The sequence below is a fragment of the Humulus lupulus genome, chromosome 3, assembly GCF_963169125.1.
Source record: "Humulus lupulus chromosome 3, drHumLupu1.1, whole genome shotgun sequence".
NCBI lineage: Eukaryota > Viridiplantae > Streptophyta > Magnoliopsida > Rosales > Cannabaceae > Humulus > Humulus lupulus.
This window is the reverse complement of record NC_084795.1, coordinates 178,970,582-178,991,553: the sequence shown is the minus strand read 5'-3', so window position 1 is coordinate 178,991,553 and position 20,972 is coordinate 178,970,582. Positions and strand designations below refer to the sequence as shown.

The 20,972-nt window shown below is 47.3% G+C and overlaps 1 non-coding gene across 1 annotated transcript; it reads left to right on the top strand.

Moving 5' to 3' along the window:
• Positions 1-342: 342 nt before the first annotated feature.
• LOC133828374 (small nucleolar RNA R71) lies at positions 343-449 on the top strand. Its single transcript, XR_009890999.1, has one exon. It is a non-coding gene; the product is annotated as a small nucleolar RNA R71 (small nucleolar RNA).
• Positions 450-20,972: the final 20,523 nt, after the last annotated feature.

Below are 20,972 nucleotides of genomic sequence, written 5' to 3'. Positions count from 1 at the left end.
TTCCCTGGGAATCCCCCCATTGAATTTACCTGCTCATTGACATCCTCTTAAAGTGTGGGACATGCATCAGTAGGATGCCCCACCAATTGACATATTTGTTGCACCATACTAGTCAATTGAGAAAGTTGTTGCTCTACTTTAGAGTTTGTCGCATTTACTCCTTTAACTAAAACATCATGACGAACTCCAAACTGTTGGGAATTAGTAGCCATATTAGAAATTAAACTCCTAGCTACAGTAGGAGTCTTGTCCACCAGAGCTCCCCTACTTGCTGCATCAATCATGCTTCTGTCCAATGGAAATAGTCCTTCATAAAAATACTGGATCAGGAGTTGTTCACTTATTTGGTGGTGGGGGCAGCTAGCACACAACCTCTTAAATCTCTCCCAGTACTAATATAATGACTCCCCACTCTATTGGCAAATGCCATAGATTTCATTCCTTATACTTCCAACCTTAGACGCTGGGAAGTAACGCTCCAAGAACAAGGTCTTCATTTCATTCCATGTATTAAATGTTCTAGGAGGAAGGGAGTAGAGCCATTCCTTTGCACAATCCTTCAAAGAAAATGGGAATGCCCTTAACTTAATCTACTCTTAAGTTACTAAGTCTTGCTTCACACTAGAGCAGACTATATGGAGTTTTGTCAGATGTATTTTTTGGGCCTTTGCTGGTAGCCCATGGAAATAGGGTAGTAAATGTATGAGGCCCAACTTGAGTTCAAAGTTAACATTAAATGTCAGATACTGAATACATAAAGGTTGATGGTCTAGATTCAGCACCACCAACTCTTTCAACGTTTTTTATTGAGCCGTCTAAGATTTAACTAATGTTTCAAAGTCAAAAATGTCGTCAGATGGTAATGGTATTTTTACTAGATTGACTTTCCTTGCAGGTTGAAAGAGTGGATTATCGGTGATAGTCCATGATGAATGGGATGACGATGTCACAAGGTATTGCTGTAAAACTTGTACTCTATTTTGAGTATCATCGCCAGACATATACACTTGAAATTTTCAAAAGTTTAAAATAGTTAGTATATAGTTAATTAAATTGAATAATAAAGAGACTTACAGTAGTCCCTGTCAATGGCGCCAAAAATTTGATGCGTGTTGTATGTCGTACAAAATTTAAATATGTATTTTATCAATTACTTATACCAGCTACTCCAGTATAGCGATAGGGTCGAACCCACAAGGACTATGATCAAATTATTATTCAAAATAATAACTAAACATAAATTAGATAGGGGATTTAATATTAAAGACTAAAAACATAAAATAAAATGATGATTGAAGATTAAACAACTAAGGATAAAATGATATTAAAGAAATAGTCAAGAATTACTCTCCACCTTCGACAATCAATCTATCAACAATGATAAATAATATTCCCTTATTCACAATTAAACTATTAACCCCGCAGATAATACTTAAGCAGTCAATTATCCAAGTTTCCCTATTATAATTAATTAAATCTAAGCGCTCTTAATTAATCCTATTTACCAAGAAATAAACCCATTAAGCATGCGATATATTTAGCTTAGGAAAAGTATTACACTCTATGAAAACATGTTAATCTAGGAACCAAATTCATTAAGCATGCAATTCATTTAACCTATGTTTTATTTTTCATCACAATTAAGATACATGTCACAATACCTTAATTGCAATTTATCACTCTACTTAAAATCCTAAACTATTAGGTGAATAGCAATCCTAAGTTGATAGTAGAATAATGTAAAACCCTAATTAGTTGGCCACCTAACAAGATCTCACAATATTCACAACATTCAATTAGAAAATAGAAACAATTTAATACAAGGGAATAGAAGGAATAAAATTTATCATTGCATTCAAGATCTCATGTCTAGGGTTTTGAAATAACCCTTAACTAAAAAGAAAACTACTCCATAATCAAATTCATATTCACAAACATAAATATTCAATGAAAATAAAAAATATTTTAGAAGAGAGAAAAATTAGATTGAAGAATAAAGAAGATGATGCATTTTCTTCTCCTCTGCCGCTCTAGACTCTAAAATTCGTAATCCTAAATTATTCTAAAAGTAAACTATAACCCCTTAAAAATTACATTTAAAATTTAAAAATTAAGGAAAAATCTTATCGGCGACTGCGACCAATGATTCTTGGTGGCTGTGGCCATGAGACCTTTCTGGGCAAAATGCGCACGCCAGCGCGACCGCCACTCTCTGACTCCAAGGCCGCGACCGGGATTAAAGCTGGCCGCGGCCAGTGCTCAATTTTAGCACGCATGCCATTTTCTTCGAAATCTCTTATTTTAAGCTCAAACCTTAGATTTAGGGACTTCTTAAACACTTTAACTTTGTTCCAAACTTCATTTTCTCGAGTCCTATCATCTCTTATCAATTCCTAACCACAAAAATACATCAAATTCATCAATAATAACTTATATAATATTATATAGCCTAAAAATCAAAGACTCGTAAAACAAAGCTAAGAACACCTAAAAACACTAGAGATTAACATTATCTAAGTGCGAAAGGATAGCAAATATAATACCAGAAATGCTCTTATCACTTACCTCCTCGATCACTTGGGGGGCATATAGGGTATACATAATCGCACATAACCGAATGAGGAAAAAAACACAACTTATTAGTACTTAGAAATTTTTTCAAAATTTATAAAGTTTTGGGCTTTGTTCATAAAGATCATGGAAACTTTTTTTTTTTGTTCTACACGAGCAAGAAAGTTTGAAAACACATATAGCATTTAAGTTGTTATATGTAGTCAAAATTAAAAAGAAATATGTTGTATGTAATGCAAGAAGATTATTACAAAAATATCTGAGATTAAAAGCTGCTCGGTCAGCACCAATGTTTTTTCACCACGAACCTGACGGTTCTGGTGTCTAGCAAAAAGAAAAATAAAAATATTACTACCAAAGCCACTCCCCCTCAAGGCTCGCCCACCTCAGTATCTTTCTGCTCGGGCCTCAGGTTTCCATCAGGATTCAAAGAGATTTATGGGGAAGCAGCATCTAACTCTTCCTCCTTGCGAGCTAAGCCTTTAGCGATCTCTTTGTCTTGAAGATTGACAAGCAGGTATTCCAAGTTGGCCTCCTTATTGTTTTTCTAGAACAGAACATTTAGCACTCCTGAACCTTATTAGGTCCGAGGAATGTGAATCCTTCTCCTTGGCTAGCTCCTCCTCAAGTAGTTTTTTCTCATCCACCAGCTTCTGCGGCTCTGCCTCCAATTTCTTCACATGCTCCTCGAGGTTCACCCTTTTCTGTTCAAGCTCCTCGATCTGGAGCTTTTTCTTTGTTCCCGTCTCCTCGAGCGCCTTGATCACCTTGCCCTTGTTTTCGACCTCAGTGATTCTATCCTTCATATCATCCTGAAGCCTCTTGCGGAGGTTGTAGTTGATGGTGTTTGATTCCTTGAAGTTCTTTACAGTTGCCCGTGATCTCTTCAATGAGTCTGCAACTTTGAGTGCTTCAGTTCGGGTATTGGTGTAACGTCCCAAAATGTCTAATAAGGCTTAATGCCTTGATTAGTCGGTTGGGATAGTCTAATTGGATTTATTCAAGGTTTTATTGATTGTTTATATGTGATTATGTGAATTATATGAGTTATATTATGATATGACTATGTATGCATGTGTTAAGTGTATTAAATGTGAATAAAGACCCGCTTTTGTTAAAAGGGGCATTTTCATAAATTTTGACTCGTTGAGGGTATAACTGTAATTATATGTGTTATATGGTTGGGACCATATTATTATGTGGACATGTTATCCAGATTTCCGGATAGCGTTTAGATTGATGGCCTCGGGGAAACAGAATTATCGATGTCTTTCACGATAGGTGACCAGAGCTCGCGGATATACAGAAAGGCTTCACCTCTCCCGCTTGGTGTCCGGATTACTCTTCCAAGCAAACACCATACGGAAACTCGTCAACTCTCCCGGAGCTCCCGAAGGAGTATCCATCGGGGAAGCTCCTTCCAGGAGAAGCTCTTTGAGTGGTCTCCGCGGAAGCAGTTCCGTGCCTCGCACGGAACAAAGCCAAACGGTCGAGTCCTGGAGGAGGCATATTTGGAATGATATCCGCCTGACACAGGATCCCGCCTGACACGCCCGTCAGGTCAAAGCCGCACACATCCCAGCACGCCTAAGGGTACCTTTTCGCCTACTGTTCCGCTGACAACTTGGAAAAGACGGCTGACTTTGTGTGTTCCCCATACTTTCACGTAAATATACCCACATAGAGTCTTGTAGCCATGCTACTACAGTAATTGTATCCCTATTTATGGCTGGTGTAATTAAAACTCATGTATGTAGAGAAAAACCCTAATCCAAAACCCTAGCTATAAAGACCCCTTCATTTTACAAGAGGAGGGACGAACAAATCATATAGCAAAAACTCTACTAAAATCTCTCTAGCTTCATCTTCTTCAAGAGAACCCGAGAGAAACATTGTGAGCGTGTGAAGTTCTTATGCACCAGCCATCTTACTGTAATCTTTTCCAAGTATAATAACATCGACTCGTGGACTAGGGCTTGTTAACGCCTGAACCACGTAAAAACACTGTTTGTTTAGTTACATTTCAGTATTTCTACAGTTCTTATCTTTTTATTATTCTGTTAGTTATTCGTTTCCGAAAAACTCGGTAAACATTTTGGTGCTTTCATTGAGAGGGGTAGGAAGTTGTTAGTCAGCTCTTTTTCTGTGTACGTTTTTTGTATTCACTTCGTGCTAAAGAGATGGTGACTACGAGAAAATCCGCTGTTGACAAAAATGCTACGGTCAACCCCGATACCGTGATGGAAGATGTGGTGCAAAGCGAACCCTTAGACTACCAAGGTGAAGACCCGACATCCCGCCAGGATCAGGTCAGTACCGAAGATACAACATACTTAGAAGACGAAGAAGAGTATGTCCAAGACGGTTATTACAAGGACGGCTGCTACTATGAGAAGGACCCAGAACTGGTCCAAGTAGCCGAAGAACTGGTGGCCACTAAGGCCAAGCTTGCTGAGCAGGAGCGCGTCTCCGAAAGAATGCAACGCATGATGGAACGCCTCCAAAGTAGGTTCGGAGATCTAGGCGACTCGGACGAGGATACCTCTGTTCGAGGTGGTGCTGATGCCCCCATGCCGGATCCAGCCGCTGCTGGACCATCCAAAGCCGCCCCTAACAAGGGCAAAGAAAAAGTGGGAGAGCCTGTGCGCGCTGACGCCCCTGCACCTCCTAAAGGCGTGAATCACCAGGCCGACTGCCCCCCCCGCGCGCAGAAGGTCTCTGGCGCTCCGAAGCCCAGACGCCCTTCAGCCCCAAGGGGGCACTCTGTGCCTAAAGGGCCCGGTGCTAAGGCACCCAGGCCTAGGGGAAGGAACAACCGCCCCAGTGATTCCGTCAATCAGGACGGTCGGGCTGCGAACTCGCACTCCGAAGATAGCTGGTCCACGGTGGACCTAAGAAGAAGGTTGGAGGCCAAGTATGAGAAGGCCAAAGGGGAAAAAGCCCGGCCTCGCGGAGATGACCTCCGAAATCATATTAATGACAAGCTCCGGGGACGTGACCTCCCGGAAAGTGATACGAAGAGGCTCGAGGAACAGATTGCTGCCTTGACCAAGCTGGTCCGGAAGCAAAGTGGGGCCCTGTCAGATTCTGAGGAGGAAGACCCGGAACCATGTATTAGGAGGATCGCGGAAGCGTCCCTCCCGGATAACTTCAAAATGCCTCACATAGAATTATATGATGGGAGGACAGACCCGCGTACCCACCTAGCTAAATACAATAAAATGATGCAAGTGGCGCGCGTCAGTGAGGACGCCAAATGCATGTGCTTCTCACTCACCCTTACCAAGTCTGCGGAGGACTGGTGGAAAAGATTAGCTCCCGGATCAATCCACAGTTGGAAGGAGCTACAGTCCGCGTTTAGGAGGCAGTTTATTGCTGCCCGCGACCACGACATGGAGGTTGGTTCCTTAACCAACATCAAACAGCAACCCACTGAGAACCTCAAAGCTTTCATTCAGAGAATGATGGAAGCTGCTGCAAAAACCAAGGTCAGCGATGACATGAAGCTGATCGCCCTTCAATCGGGCCTTACTGTCGGCTCCCTGCTATGGGGGGAAATGCAAAGGAGACGGGCAGAAACCCTGTCCGAATTCATGTCAAAAGCTCAGGGAATCATCAACCTTGAGGATGCCTACCAGCAAGCCTTTGGAGTTCCCCCGGCTCCAACCCCTTCCGTGACTGCGCCGAGCTTTGCTTCGCAAGCTCCCGCACCAGTCCTCACGCTTCCAGGAGCCCGATTCACTCCGAGTGTGTATGGGCCTTCCGCGTCTGTTCAGACGCCGGGTCAAACACATTTCTCTGGGTATGGAGCGGTACAAACCGGATGTAGTATCGCTCCTAGCATGCCGCAGCCGCAAGCGGAAGCCCCGGAACGAAGTTTGAGCCAATCGCGGAGCAAACGAAGCGGAAAAAACTCCAACCGGGGAGACCATTCAAAGAAACCCCGAAAGGATTATGAGCCCAAGTTCACGGAATATACCAGTTTAATAGACTCGCGAGAGAATGTCTATCGGGCGACCTGTAATATGGTCAACTACAGGAAGCCCCCGAAAGTGTCTCACGGAGGAAGGCGTCCGCGAGACTCCAATAAGAGGTGTGAGTTCCACGGAGACGTGGGGCACACCACGAATGAGTGCCTTCAGCTGAAGGATGAGATCGAGTCCCTGGCAAGAGCGGGACACCTCGGTCAGTGGGTGAGAATACCCATAATCTATCCCGGACAGGGGGTGGTTCACGGAGCTGCATATTCCCCGGGACAGAGGGGGGCCGCTAGCGCACCTGGAGCCGGTCACCCCCAAGCTCCCGGGTCTCAGTTCCCAGCACTTCCTGCTCCACCCGCTCCGGCGCCCATTGCCTTGTTGGCTCCAGGACCAGGCAACCCATATCCACCCGGCCTTGCTCCGCCACCCGTTGACGGACACGTCGCCACCATTTCCGGAGGACCACACCTTGCCGGAAGTACCCGCAACTCCCAGAAGAGGTACTTGAAGGAGTTAGAGCACGCCGAGGAGATGTGCGCTTTGGTCCAATCACCTGCTCAACGTCCCCGAATGATGGATCTTCCCATCACCTTCACGGAGGACGATGCTCGACATGTGCACTTCCCCCACAACGATCCCCTCGTAGTGGAAGCCCAGATTGCCAATAAGAAGGTCTCACGGATCTTGATCGATAACGGAAGCTCCGTGAACATCCTCTTCAAAGCGGCCTTCCACGCGATCGGATTGACCGAGACGGACCTGGCCCCATGCCCCATCCAGCTTCAAGGTTTCAATGGGGACGCACTCATGCCATTAGGCAAAATTCAACTTCCGGTCACCCTCAGAGGAGAAAGCGACGCTTGTGCCTTCAAGCATAGCACATTCGTGGTGGTCGACTGCCCCACGGCGTATAATGCCATCTTAGGCCGACCGGTCCTGATCGATTGTGGGGCCATAACCTCGATACGTCACTTATGCTTGAAGTTTCCCTGCGACGATGGGCGTATTGGCACCCTCCGAGGAGACCAGAGAAGTGCACGGAGCTGTTATAATGTCTCCGTCCGAGCCGTCTACACGGTCCGAGAGACGTTTGCTGCCATTCCTTTGGCGGAAGTATTGCCAGAAACTAGGGATGCTCAGGAGGCATACTTTGACGAACTCGACCCAAGAGTGGGAATCGAGAAAGCAATAGAGCCGATGGAGGAAGTCGAAGAGGTGATCCTCAATCCGGGAGAACCCACCAAGGTCATTCAGGTGGGGAAAAACCTGCCGTCGGCCGTTCGAGATAAGATCGTGGCCACTGTGAAGGATAATCAGGATATCCTGGCATGGTGCCACGCTGATATGACAGGGATTAATCCCAATGTTGCGTGCCACGCACTCAACATAGACCCAGCTGCAACTCCAATTCGCCAAAAGAAGAGGCCGCTGGACCCAGTGAGAGCCGAAGCCGTCAAAGCTGAAGTGGACAAATTGATGTCCATAGGCTTTCTCCAGGAGTCGCACTATCCCGTGTGGTTGGCCAACCCAGTTCTGGTCCCGAAACCCGATGGGTCCTGGAGAATGTGCATTGACTTCACGGACCTAAACAGGGCCTGCCCGAAAGATTGTTTCCCTCTCCCGCGAATCGATCAGATGGTGGACGCTACTTCCGGGTACGAACTCTTATCCTTCATGGATGCGTACTCCGGATACAACCAGATCAAGATGCATGTCGCGGACCAGGAACACACCAGCTTCCTCACGGATAAGGGTGTCTACTGTTACGTGGTCATGCCTTTCGGTTTGAAGAATGCTGGGGCGACTTACCAGCGTCTGGTAAACAGAATGTTCAAGGACCAACTGGGGAGGAACATGGAGGTGTACGTGGACGACATGTTGGTAAAGTCCAAGACCTCCGGGGACCACAGTAACGACCTTGAGGAAGCTTTCGCCGTGATCCGAAAGTACGGGATGAAGCTAAATCCAAAGAAATGTACTTTCGGGGTCTCGTCTGGAAAGTTCCTCGGTTTTATTGTCAGCTCCCGCGGCGTGGAAGCCAACCCTGAAAAAATAAAGGCGTTCATAGATATGCCTTCCCCCCGGAAGCATAAGGATGTCCAGAGCGTTACCGGAAGGATAGCTGCTCTCAGTCGCTTCGTATCCAAGGCCACCGACAAGTGTATCCCCTTCTTCAATGTTCTGCGAGGGAACAAGAAGTTCGAGTGGACCCCCGAATGCGAAGCGGCCTTCCAACACCTCAAAGAACATTTAACCCGAGCCCCCATTTTGTCCAAACCGGTCGAAGGAGAGACGTTGTTCTTGTACCTAGCTGTGACTGAGCACGCAGTAAGTGCCGCTCTCGTCCGGGAAGATGGCCGTATCCAGCTCCCTGTGTATTACGTAAGCAAGAGGTTATTGGACGCTGAGTCCAGATATTCGATGATCGAGAAACTCTCCCTCTGCTTGCTGATCGCTTCACGGAAGCTGAGGCCACATTTCCAGGCGCACACCATCAAAGTACTCACCAACCACCCTCTCCGACAAGTCCTGCAGAAGCCCGAGTCTTCTGGCAGATTGCTTAAGTGGGCCATGGAACTAAGCCAGTTCGACGTCCACTACCAACCGCGTGTTTCCATAAAAGATCAAGCTCTCGCGGACTTTATTGTGGAGTGCTCGGGAATGAATGACCTCCCAGAAGATCCTGTCCCGGAACTTCCCACCTGGAAGGTCTACGTAGACGGAGCCTCAAATGAAAAAGGAGCTGGAGCGGGGGTTATCCTAATATCTCCCCAAGGGCATCAGCTCCAGAGCGCCCTCCGTTTCGCATTCCCAGCATCCAACAACGAGGCAGAACACGAAGCCATGTTAGCTGGGTTACGACTGGCCAGAGAAGTCGGAGCCCAAAAAATCGAAGTGTACAGCGACTCCCTGCTTGTGGTAAACCAAATATCCGGGGAATACCAGACGAAAGGCGAAAGGATGGCTGCCTACGTGTCTCTCTCCCGCGGCCTACTGCAGCATTTCAAAGGCTACAAAATCCGCCAGGTCCCCCGGGACCAGAACTCACTTGCGGACACGCTGGCCAAGCTTGCAACGGACCCGGAGATTGAACAGTATGGCTTAGTCCCCATCGGGCACTTAGAAGCCCCCAGTACTGAGACGCGAAGGATAAACGCCATCATCGACCATTCCCACTCCTGGATAGGACCCATCCTCAGATTTCTCACCACCGGAGAACTCCCCACCGATAAAGCGGACGCAAGGAAGCTCCAGTATCAAGCTCCCCGATACGTGGTTATGGATGGAAAGCTTTACCGCAGGGGGTTGTCCATACCCTTCCTTAGGTGTGTTGCCGGAACCGAAGTCAGCACCATCATCCATGAGATTCACGGAGGCTTCTGTGGCGATCATACCTCCGGGCTGAGCCTCTCCAAAAAAATCCTTCGACAAGGATACTTCTGGCCCACCATGAAGAAGGATTGTGTGGATTATGTCAGGAAGTGTGAGCAGTGCCAGAGGTACGCCAAGGTTCCGCGAGCGCCGCCTACGGAAATTACCCTAATGACCAGCCCCTGGCCGTTCGCCGTTTGGGGCATTGACCTAGTAGGTTCCCTCCCCACTGGAAAGGGTGGAGTGAAGTACGCCATAGTCGCGGTAGACTACTTCACCAAATGGGCTGAAGCTGAACCTATGAACACGGTCACATCTAAAAAAGCACTGGATTTTGTCATCAGGAATATAGTGTGTCGTTTTGGGCTTCCACGGAAAATTGTGTCCGACAACGGAAAGCAGTTTGACAGTGAACACTTCACGAACTTCTGTGCTTCGCATGGAATTATCAAAAGCTTTTCCGCAGTCGCCAGACCACAGGCTAATGGACAAGTGGAAGCTGTAAACAAAATATTAAAGACCACGTTGAAGAAAAAACTCCAAGCCTGCAAGGCTCACTGGCCGGAAGAACTTCCGCGAGTACTTTGGGCTTATCGCACAACAGAGAGAACTTCGACGGGGCACACGCCTTATTCCATGACCTTCGGTTGCGAGGCCGTCATCCCAGTAGAAGCTATGATCCCCTCTCACAGGCAAGACACCTACGATCCTACCCGGAACCATGCCCTCCTCCAGGAGTCCTTGGACATGATCGAGGAGCTCCGGGAGCAGTCGCAGGTCCAACTAAAAATGTACCAAGGCAAGATAGCCCGACACTTTAACATGAGAGTCCAGAGCCGTACATTCGAAGTTGGAGATCTTGTCCTACGGAGAGTATTTCCTGCTACGCAGGACCCGGGAGTAGGAGTCCTCGGACCCAACTGGGAAGGCCCCTACGAAGTCCAACAAAAAGTGGGCCATGGGACGTATCACTTAAAGAGACTCGACGGATCTAAAGTCCCGCGCGCCTGGAACGCGGAGCACCTCCGCCGTTACTACCAGTAGGCCCCGGACCATCCAGTCGGAAGTCCTTGGTGAAAATAACAAAAGTGAAAAATGTGGAAATAATCCTCCCTGTTGTAAAACTCACGCCTAGCAGGCTAATTCAATGAAACACGGAGAGATTCACTCCGCTTTTACTGCACTTTTTATCCCTGTGTTCAAAGCTGCGTTTTAACAAGTGACCACGCGGTCCGGAGACGTCCGGACCCCACGCTCACTTGGGGGGTATACATGGCTAAGGCATAACCATACGCCCCTTGAACAAAACGTACACAGAACACCACTTATGTGCTAGCATTGTGTTTGAAATTTTTAAATTGTTTGAAATGTTTAAATTGTTGAGCTTAGGTTTATTTGTTGCCATGAACATGCTTGCATTACGTGTCATATGTGCTTATGTGAAAATTGCCATGGAAATGCCTGCCATTATGTATCATAAGTATTATCTCCTGTGTAGCCCAGCGATGGACGGGACTGGGGGTCGAGGCACGTTCATAGAGCTACGCCAAAACACCCCCAACTCCCTGACAAGTCCTTTGCAGAATTCTCCGCGATCGCTGTAGAGCTTTGCTTCGCAAGCTCCAGCTCCGGGTCCCGCAAGGCGAAAGATGGCAAGATCCGCGAGCGCTGTAGAGCTTTGCTTCGCAAGCTCCAGCTCCGGATCCCGCAAGGCGAAAGATGGCAAGATCCGCGAGCGCTGTAGAGCGTTGCTTCGCAAGCTCCAGCTCCGGGTCCAGCGAGGCGAAAGATGGCAAGATCCGCGACGGTTGTAAGCCTTGCTTCGCAGGCTCCAACTCCGGATCTCACAAAATAATGCATGGCAAGCTCCATGGCCATTGCAAGTTTCAGCTCCAGAAGCAGACATACTTGATCCCCCCACTCACAACCGGCTTTGCTTCGCAAAGCCCCTGCTCCAGGATCACACCTGGTGGGCGTGGCGATTTCCCCAACAGCAATAAGCCTTGCCTCGCAGGGCTCCATGCCAGGTCCCTGAAGTCAGCCACAATGAGGTTCGCAACAACAGTTAGTTTTGCTTCGCAAAGATCTAACCTTAAGTCTAGCGACGCTCACCAAAAGAACTCCCGTTCCAAACAATGGAACGACTCACCTTAGCAATCCCAGCGAACAGTATAACTACAAGTCCCTGGATTGGCTATTTGCCTCAGGAAAGATAAAGTACGGTGAAAGGAGCCTGGCCGTTGGAACCAGGAAACCTTCGTAACCTAGAAACTACATGGGAAAAAGACATCATCCGTTAAAGCTTCAAGTGGGAAGTGCATAGGTTTTGGCCGTTGGAACCAAAACCCCATACGCCCCTACAACAGTTTCTACCGTATAAATGTCTACCCTAAGCGCAAGGATAAATAAAGAACTCGGCAGAAAAGAAAGGAGAATGCTATGATTATGGTAAAAATGTCCGCAATGAAAAACTCAAAATGAAAAATAATTAAAGATAAAACCCCTTCAAGCATTGGGGGTAACTACAGCGTCCACGACCGCAGCTTCGGGGGCATCTGTTTCAGCTGAGGCTGGCGGAGTCGGCTCATTGGAAGGAGGAATTTGGTCATGAGAAGGTTCAGAAGTCCCCGCCTCTCCGGGATCTCCCGCCTCAGGAGCTTCAGCACGATCGTCAATGTTATAAGTTTGGACATACGCCTCTGGGCCCTGATCCCACACGAGTAGCTTCTCCCTCATGGCTTCGGCATCATCTCCCAGATAGCCTAACACCTCCGGGTTCACTTTCCAGAGTTGATGCATGAGGACCACATGCGATATATTAATAGTCCTGTTCAGTATCACCTCAGCATCCTCCTTCTCCTTCAACCGCTCCGCCTCGGAGGTTGCCAGCTGTGCTTCCGCGGCAGTTAGTTGGGCCCTCAATTTTTCCATTTCGGCCTTGGAGGCATCCCGCTCCCCCTTAAGAGAATCAATCGCCTTGCGCTGCTCCCTATTTTGGTTCAGCACGGATTGCTTCTCGGTCACATGCCCCCTGGCAGTGAATTGCAAAGCCCCGATCTCTTTATCCTTCTCGGCGAGCCCCAACTGAAGCATAGACACGAGATCCCTGCTCCTCTTATGGAGTTGCTCCTCGTCGTGCAGCTTACTCTGAAGAGTGGAATATTCCTCTTGCCGCTTAAGGAGGAGATCGTTCTTTGATTGCAAGCGGGCTTCCAGGGTATCTTTCTCCACCTTGGCTTGGGACAGCTCTTCCCGGAGCTTGGAGTTTTCGGTCTTAATCCCATCCGACCGCTGTCTAAACTCATTCTCTGCCTTGGCCCGGTACTCTTGATATTTGGCAAGATATTTCTTCTCCGCCTCTTCTTCAGCCGTGCGCCGGGCCTGATCAATCTTCTCCGAAGCCCCCAAGGCCTGTTGGGTCAGCTTCTGTTTCTCCGCCTCCAAGGCCTGGCGAGCCAGCTGGCTCTCCTCCAGCTGAACCAGAGCTGCACCAACCTCCCGGAACGAGCGTTCCGCGATCATAGAGGCCTGCAAGGAAAGACAACCGAATGAGCTAAAGCCGGACCAAAAGAGAGGTGATCCCAAAAAATAACAACTGACGGCTTACCCCGGACAGTTGCTGCTTCACAGCGTGTGTCAGCAACAGCGGATCCTTGCTGCTACTGATGGCCCATTTCTCAGAATTGAGCTCGCATAAGCTCAGGGCCATGTCCTCCATCATCTCAGCTCCGAACGGCGCCAATGCACGTCCAAGCCTAGGCACCAGCCTCTTCTCCAAGGCTGGACCATCCAGAACCGCTCCGGCCGGGTGAGGAGATCTCACCCCCTCGGCCAGCTCAGCCCTCTTCACGGCAGACAAGTTATCTGCCCTTCCCTGAGTAACGGCCTTCTCCGCCTCTAGCCGCCTCTTCAAAAAACTATCGGCCCGTCTTACACCCTCCAGGAGGGCAGCGGGAAAACTGGTCGGCTTCCGCGGAAAGTGGAACTTCAGGCCAGGCAGGGGAAGATTGGTTGTCTGAGAAGACGGAGACCCCGGAAGGGTGGACCCCCTTTGGACTGGAGGAGGAGGCAGCCGGGGTATTAAGGCCCCGGTCTGTTGCTTTTGCTGCTGCGGTAGCAGAAGTAATTGCCCTTGTTGCTGCTGCTGGTTTGGATGTTGCTGTTGCTGCTGCTGCGGCGTTGGTGATTGTCTCTCTTGTTCCTGTTGCTGCTGTTGTTGTAGTTGTGATTGCTGTCGTTTCTGTTGTTGTTGCCTTCGACCGGGAGAAGAGTGTCTAAGGCGTTTGTTCTTAGCACCCTCAGCATCTCCTCCGGGACGCTTGCTCACCCCAGTTGTCCTCACGGGGAACACAAGCCCTTCCCCGTCGCTACTGCTACTCGAGACCATCATAGTCTCGGAAGGCCCTTCAGCAGGGGACTTCTCTACCCTCGGAGACGCTTGCGCCTCGCCACTTGTCTTCTTGGGGGAGGCAGCCTTACCTCCCCTACCAGCCTTGGGCTTCCGTCCTTTCCCCGTGGGCGGGTCCTGGCTGGTGGCAGCCTTCTTAATAAGCAAAGTAACCCTCCCCAACATCTTGGCTTCGGGATACTCTGCAAGAAACGTACAAAGCAAGGTTAACGAACCAACAAGAAATGAGAAAGAAGATAAGCGGAAGACAAGACAATCAGCAACATAAAAGTACAAGCAAGCCCGCCAGCAGGGAACAAGAAACAAGAAAAAGAAAAGTTTGAAAGGGACGACCATGCACGAGAAACGTGGATGGCCTTCCCCGAGCAAAACAAAACATCGCTTCCTGCTCCAGGAAGCTCCCGTACTCCTTGAAGTCCGGGAAGAACATGCTGAGAGAAGAAGGGTCAACCATGATGACACCTTCTGGCAGACTACCATCACTCAGACACCAGAGGAGCTCATCTACCCTATCACAGTACCTGTCGAAAGGTATCCTACGCGGATCTAGCCTAAGGAAACGAGGATCAAACCCCATCTGAGAGGTTTGGGAAACTTCAGACAGGCTGGGGGTGTGGATCAATCGAAAACTAGTCTTACCTCTCCCGGAGGAACTAGCCCCCGGAGCCCCTTCGTTAGGGTAAGCCGCGGCGTGGCGAGCCTCGATCTCCTCTCCCTCCGGCTGGGGGTCGGGGAACCTCTCCGCCCAACTAGGAGATAGAGTATTTTCGTCCCGAGCGGCTTGGGTGATCACCTTAGACAGCTCCAGGGCAATCTGCTCCCGGATGTCAGTCGACACCTGAGTCTGCCCCCTACCACTTACTGGCTCGATATTTTGGAAGGAGGCGAGTAACCCATACTCCCTCAACGATTCGGAGGTCACAAGTCCCTCCACTCTCAACTCTTCCTCGGAAAGCCCTTCGTAGAACTTGGACCTCCTTATCATCTCCGCGCAGCGAGGTGTCCGCGGAACGACTTCTGCAAAAATCAAATACAAGCGTTAGAGATCCTCCCAAAAGGCAAATCAAACACAAAGAAACAAAGTTGAAAAGGAAAAGAGGAAACACTTACCAGGGATTTTGAAATCCAAAGATAGAGCTGGCACCCTCTTCAGCGGGAAGCCAGTCGTCAGGAACCAGTATTCCCGGAGGTCTGGAACCCTCGCGGTATGACAAGTGGGGCACATCACATCCGGGTGCCTTTCTAGCCTGTAAAACCCCACCTTGTCTGAGTGACCCCTCATAGGCTGAGACTTCAACCCATAAAAGTACAGCACCTCCTCCGGGGTAGGAGCTTCCAGTCTCCGGGACTTGCAAAAGATGAACCACCCCGCTAAGAGCTTGTAACTGGGAGGAATTAACTGGAAGGGGGCAATCCCCGCCTTCACACAGAAATTGGCGAAGTAACTCCTTAGGGGCAAGTGCGCTCCGCACACTATGTGTGCCCAACTCCAGGCACCAAAGCCCTCGTGGCTCTGGCTAGCTGACTCGCCCAGCACCGACAGACGGTGCCACATCAGACCTGGGATGTTCTTCAGGCCTGCCTCAGAGGAATACAGCTCTAGCATGCCATAATTCCTGAAAAGGTTCGGTTTTTGGTCCATCTCCCAGATGGAACTATTGGAGGTTGGTGGGCTAGCCGCGACCGCTTTCGCTTTTCCTTTCCCCTTTCCACCAGCGACAGGAGAGCCCTTCTCTTGGGCAGAATCAGCCTCCCCCGCAGCAAGGAGTTGTTCCTTCGAGATGTTCGTCACTGGACAAAAGAAAAGAAAGAAGAAAACACTCTAAGCAGTCAGCACCCTTGTCATACCCTAGTGGTATCAAAGGCGTCGGGGAGACCCTCCTCGAAAACTGCTTGGAGAGGCTCCCACCGAGCTTACCGAGGGATTGGCACCATGCCACCCGAAGGACAGCAAGGAACCAGACTCAGACCCCGAGCCTAAGCCCACCAAAAGAAGTGTTTTTCCAGAGAAAGACACCCTAAAGGCGTTCATGCTTATGCCCTAAAACAGCAAAACACGGGACGACTTTCCAAACGCAAATCGCCAAAACATGCAGAAAAGGCTACTTATCGACTCACAATCAATCACATGCCTACCAAAGCCCTATTCACAAATGCACATAAGCAATAATGGCAGAAACCTCTACTCTAACAACTACCAACAACCTAAGGTTTGGGAGGAAAGAGCAAAGTAGAAATACTTACTGATGTTCGGGTAGTTGGAGGTTGAGGGAGTAACTGGATCACTGCACAGCACGATCGCGAGAAGTAAAAGCTGCAAAGACGAACGGCGATTCAAACCAGGAACTTCGGGAATAAACCCACTGCCAAATCAAAAAGAAAAGTTTCCAGATACTTACCAAAAGAAATGGCAAGTTCGGGGGAACGTAAGCTGGGAAGCCTGAGAGTTCGAAGGTTTGGAAATCTGAAAATCCTAAAGATGGAGAATCTAAAAGCGTAAAGAGGAAGAAAGGTCCTTTCCCTCGTTTTTATAGCAGGGAAGAGGCCGTTTCGAATTCCTCAAGTGGACGGTCCCGATCTTCCCATTCCGTGTGCATCAGATCCAACGGCTGGAGAGGAAGCGACGATCCTATTTATGACTCCTCGGATGGGAATAAAGTATTTATTTCCCATCATTACACCACCTCGGGCCCGGAGTACCATTAAAAACCGTCAAATCATTAGTTAGATGACTGACGCACGCATACTCAACCAGTCGCCTCACGCACACGTCTTGGTCGCAGAACCATTCCCAGAATGACACGTGGTCCTTGCCGCACTTGAGTACTTGATCTCAAACAGAAGAAATTCTCTTTCTTTTCCATACTAACACTCAGGCGGGAAAAAGGAACCCTTCCGGGAACACAGAAGGTGCCCCCTCGCCTAATCTAAGAAACCGATTGTACAAGCTCCCGGATCCCTCAAAGCTCCGTGACCTTGGGGGGTAAATGTTATCCAGATTTCCGGATAGCGTTTAGATTGATGGCCTCGGGGAAACAGAATTATCGATGTCTTTCACGATAGGTGACCAGAGCTCGCGGATATACAGAAAGGCTTCACCTCTCCCGCTTGGTGTCCGGATTACTCTTCCAAGCAAACACCATACGGAAACTCGTCAACTCTCCCGGAGCTCCCGAAGGAGTATCCATCGGAGAAGCTCCTTCCAGGAGAAGCTCTTCGAGTGGTCTCCGCGGAAGCAGTTCCGTGCCTCGCACGGAACAAAGCCAAACGGTCGAGTCCTGGAGGAGGCATATTTGGAATGATATCCGCCTGACACAGGATCCCGCCTGACACGCCCGTCAGGTCAAAGCCGCACACATCCCAGCACGCCTAAGGGTACCTTTTCGCCTACTGTTCCGCTGACAACTTGGAAAAGACGGCTGACTTTGTGTGTTCCCCATACTTTCACGTAAATATACCCACATAGAGTCTTGTAGCCATGCTACTACAGTAATTGTATCCCTATTTATGGCTGGTGTAATTAAAACTCATGTACGTAGAGAAAAACCCTAATCCAAAACCCTAGCTATAAAGACCCCTTCATTTTACAAGAGGAGGGACGAACAAATCATATAGCAAAAACTCTACTAAAATCTCTCTAGCTTCATCTTCTTCAAGAGAACCCGAGAGAAACATTGTGAGCGTGTGAAGTTCTTATGCACCAGCCATCTTACTGTAATCTTTTCCAAGTATAATAACATCGACTCGTGGACTAGGGCTTGTTAACGCCTGAACCACGTAAAAACACTGTTTGTTTAGTTACATTTCAGTATTTCTACAGTTCTTATCTTTTTATTATTCTGTTAGTTATTCGTTTCCGAAAAACTCGGTAAACAGGACATATTTGAGATAGTCGGCACAAGTTGGCCCTTTTAAGCAATTAGAGGAAAAGTCACAACAGGGTTAATGCCCGGCTCGAGTCAAGCCAAGGGTTATTTTGGGATTAAATATTTTGGGGTTTATTGGCGCTAAAATAAATTGGTGAAATAAGTTGTGGTTGATGGATTAGTTTATTAACGGGAAATTAAAGTGTAGATAGGGTTTTAGGCAAGTTGACCAAATTGCCCATTGGGGTTGGCCTTGAGATTAAGTAAAGACAAGGGTATATTGTCCATTTGACCAAGAGATTAGAGTAAATTGTATGCCGATGAATCTTGTACGTTCAAGGCATTTATCCTCTATGTTCTTCTTCTTCTTCTTCTTCTTCTTCTTCTTCTTAACAACACAAGAACTACTAGGAACTAAGATCAAAGCTTTGGAGTGTCAAGATTTTTGAGGATGTGAGCATCAAGAGGGGGATGGCAGCTTCCAACCAACCTTGATCTGTAAGAAATTTTGAATTCAAGAGGTAAGAACTTTTCTCTTTCTATTCTTCATTGTTCTTAAGAGACTTTGAAGTTTTGGAGTTGAATTTTCATAATTGATGGTCCTAGTTGATTTGTGTGGGCATATGGGGGTTAGATATGTATTAAGTGATGATTTTGAACCTTAAACTCAAATTAAAAACCAAATATTTGGATTGAAATTATCAGATTTGGAAAAAATGGGATTTGGAACCCTAAGTTTATGATTCTTGTTCTTAGGTCGAATTCGATGATGGGTTTAATGTTAATAGGTTGTTTTTGAGGTATTAAACTGTTTTATAGCTTAATTTGATATATGGAACTAGTTGGAATCGATTGGTGATGAGTTTTGAAGTTGAAAAATTGTAGAAAAAACGCAGGGGTTTGGCCTCTGACTTGCGTCGATTGACCGACCATGTGCACTTCGTCGATCGGCCTTCGGTTGGATAAGTTTGGCCATTTTGGTCTGACGGTCAACAAAACTATACCAGGCGGTCGAACGACCCTTGCTGACACTTTAGTTTCAGGCTCTTTTTAGTGGGTTTCGATGCGTAACCCTAAGGAATCATGACCTAAGGCCCCTAAGATATATTGGGGCATGTAGAAAGAGTATTTGGGGCCTAGGAAGGTATGTAGAAAAGTATGGTAGGTTGTGGTTTATTTCTGAACTAAACCTACTTTATATATGTCTTGGGACTATGGGTTTCTGCTAGGCTCGGGAGAAAAGGATCGTGCTCAGGGTCGCCTCGTTAACTCGCTCAAGACTTGAGGTAAGAAAACTACACCTATGTTGAGATTAGTGCTTGAGCCTCGATTATTGAATGTGGTTACAACCACGCTTGGAATGTTTGTTAAAACATGAACAGATGTATTATGCATAGTTGTGTTATGTGTGAAATGCCTATCTGTGTTGTATCTGGTTGGAAAGCTCGGCTTATAAGCCATGATCAGAATTAGCATGCAGAATGCAGGCTATTATGGCTTGGCCAATCTGGGAGTGTGATATGCGCTTGTACGACTCTATAACTATTTGATAAAAAGGAGTGGAGTATGCGCTCGTGTGGCTGTATGGTTGCATAGATGGATTGAATGTCTGCTTGAGTGTTAGTTATAACTACTATGCATGCTATTAATGATTTATAATCTGCTGATTACCTATTCTTTTAATTTTAAGTTTTCTTGTTGAACCTTGGTTCATGGGGGCTACGTGGTGCAGGTAAGGGCAAGGAGAAGTTGGACTAGCCATGAGTTGGAGAGCTTCGGGGGTGATGTGTACATATGCGACCTACTCGATCACCATGGTCGAGACCTTTAGAGGATATAGAACTATAGTTCATTTTTCTGCTTAGAACGACTATTTTGTATTCTATTTATACCGTACCTATTTATAAACTATTTTTTGGAATCCTATGTATATATAATGAAACCTTTTAATGAAAAGTGTTACTCTTTTGGCCAAAATTTTAGTACCTAGCCTATTTATTAACTTGAATTACATGTTTAAGTCCAAATGAGTCGACTATCGAGTTAAGCACTATTTCAAACACACAATGTAACAGTCATGGATTAGTAGGATGTTACAATTTGCGTGAGTTATCTTACCTTGCAAAAATAATAGAGTTAGATTCGAGCATGAAACTTGTACAACAAATTTAAAATTTGAAATAAATACTTGCCGAAAGGAGCTCAAACATGGTGCGACCAAGTTCCGAGTTCCTAGAGTAATGCTCATGGTTTATGAAGGATTCAATACTCAGGAGGTTTAGGGCAATCATTTGGGCCTGAGAGGAGATGGCATCCACGAAAACATTCAATTTCCCTTTTGCCCGCTCTGTCTAACCAACAGTTGGGTTCATGGGTGGTCGGGCAACAGGAAAATGAGTAGGTTGGCTAGCAGGAGACTCCCGACCAGTGAAGGGAGTCTCAAAAGGAGAAGATGGAAAGGGTGTGTAACTCCCCAACTCCAGGGACCGCTACAGTGCACATTGCAAACAGTGCTAAACTCGCTAATCGAGTCGTTTGGCCATAAACGTGTAACTAAGTAAGATTAGCAGTTTAGGGGTTAAAAACTTTGGTTAAGATGAAACGTCTCACTAGAACGTTTACTGTATACATTGGGATCCCAAAAATATAATTTCAGAGTTTATTACAATAGATTATTTACATCAAGCCAATCTAGGCGGCAAAAACAGGGTTCAGCCCTAGTTCCACTTTCAAACCTCGCCAAGTATTGGTCGAGCAACTGCATATGTACACGTC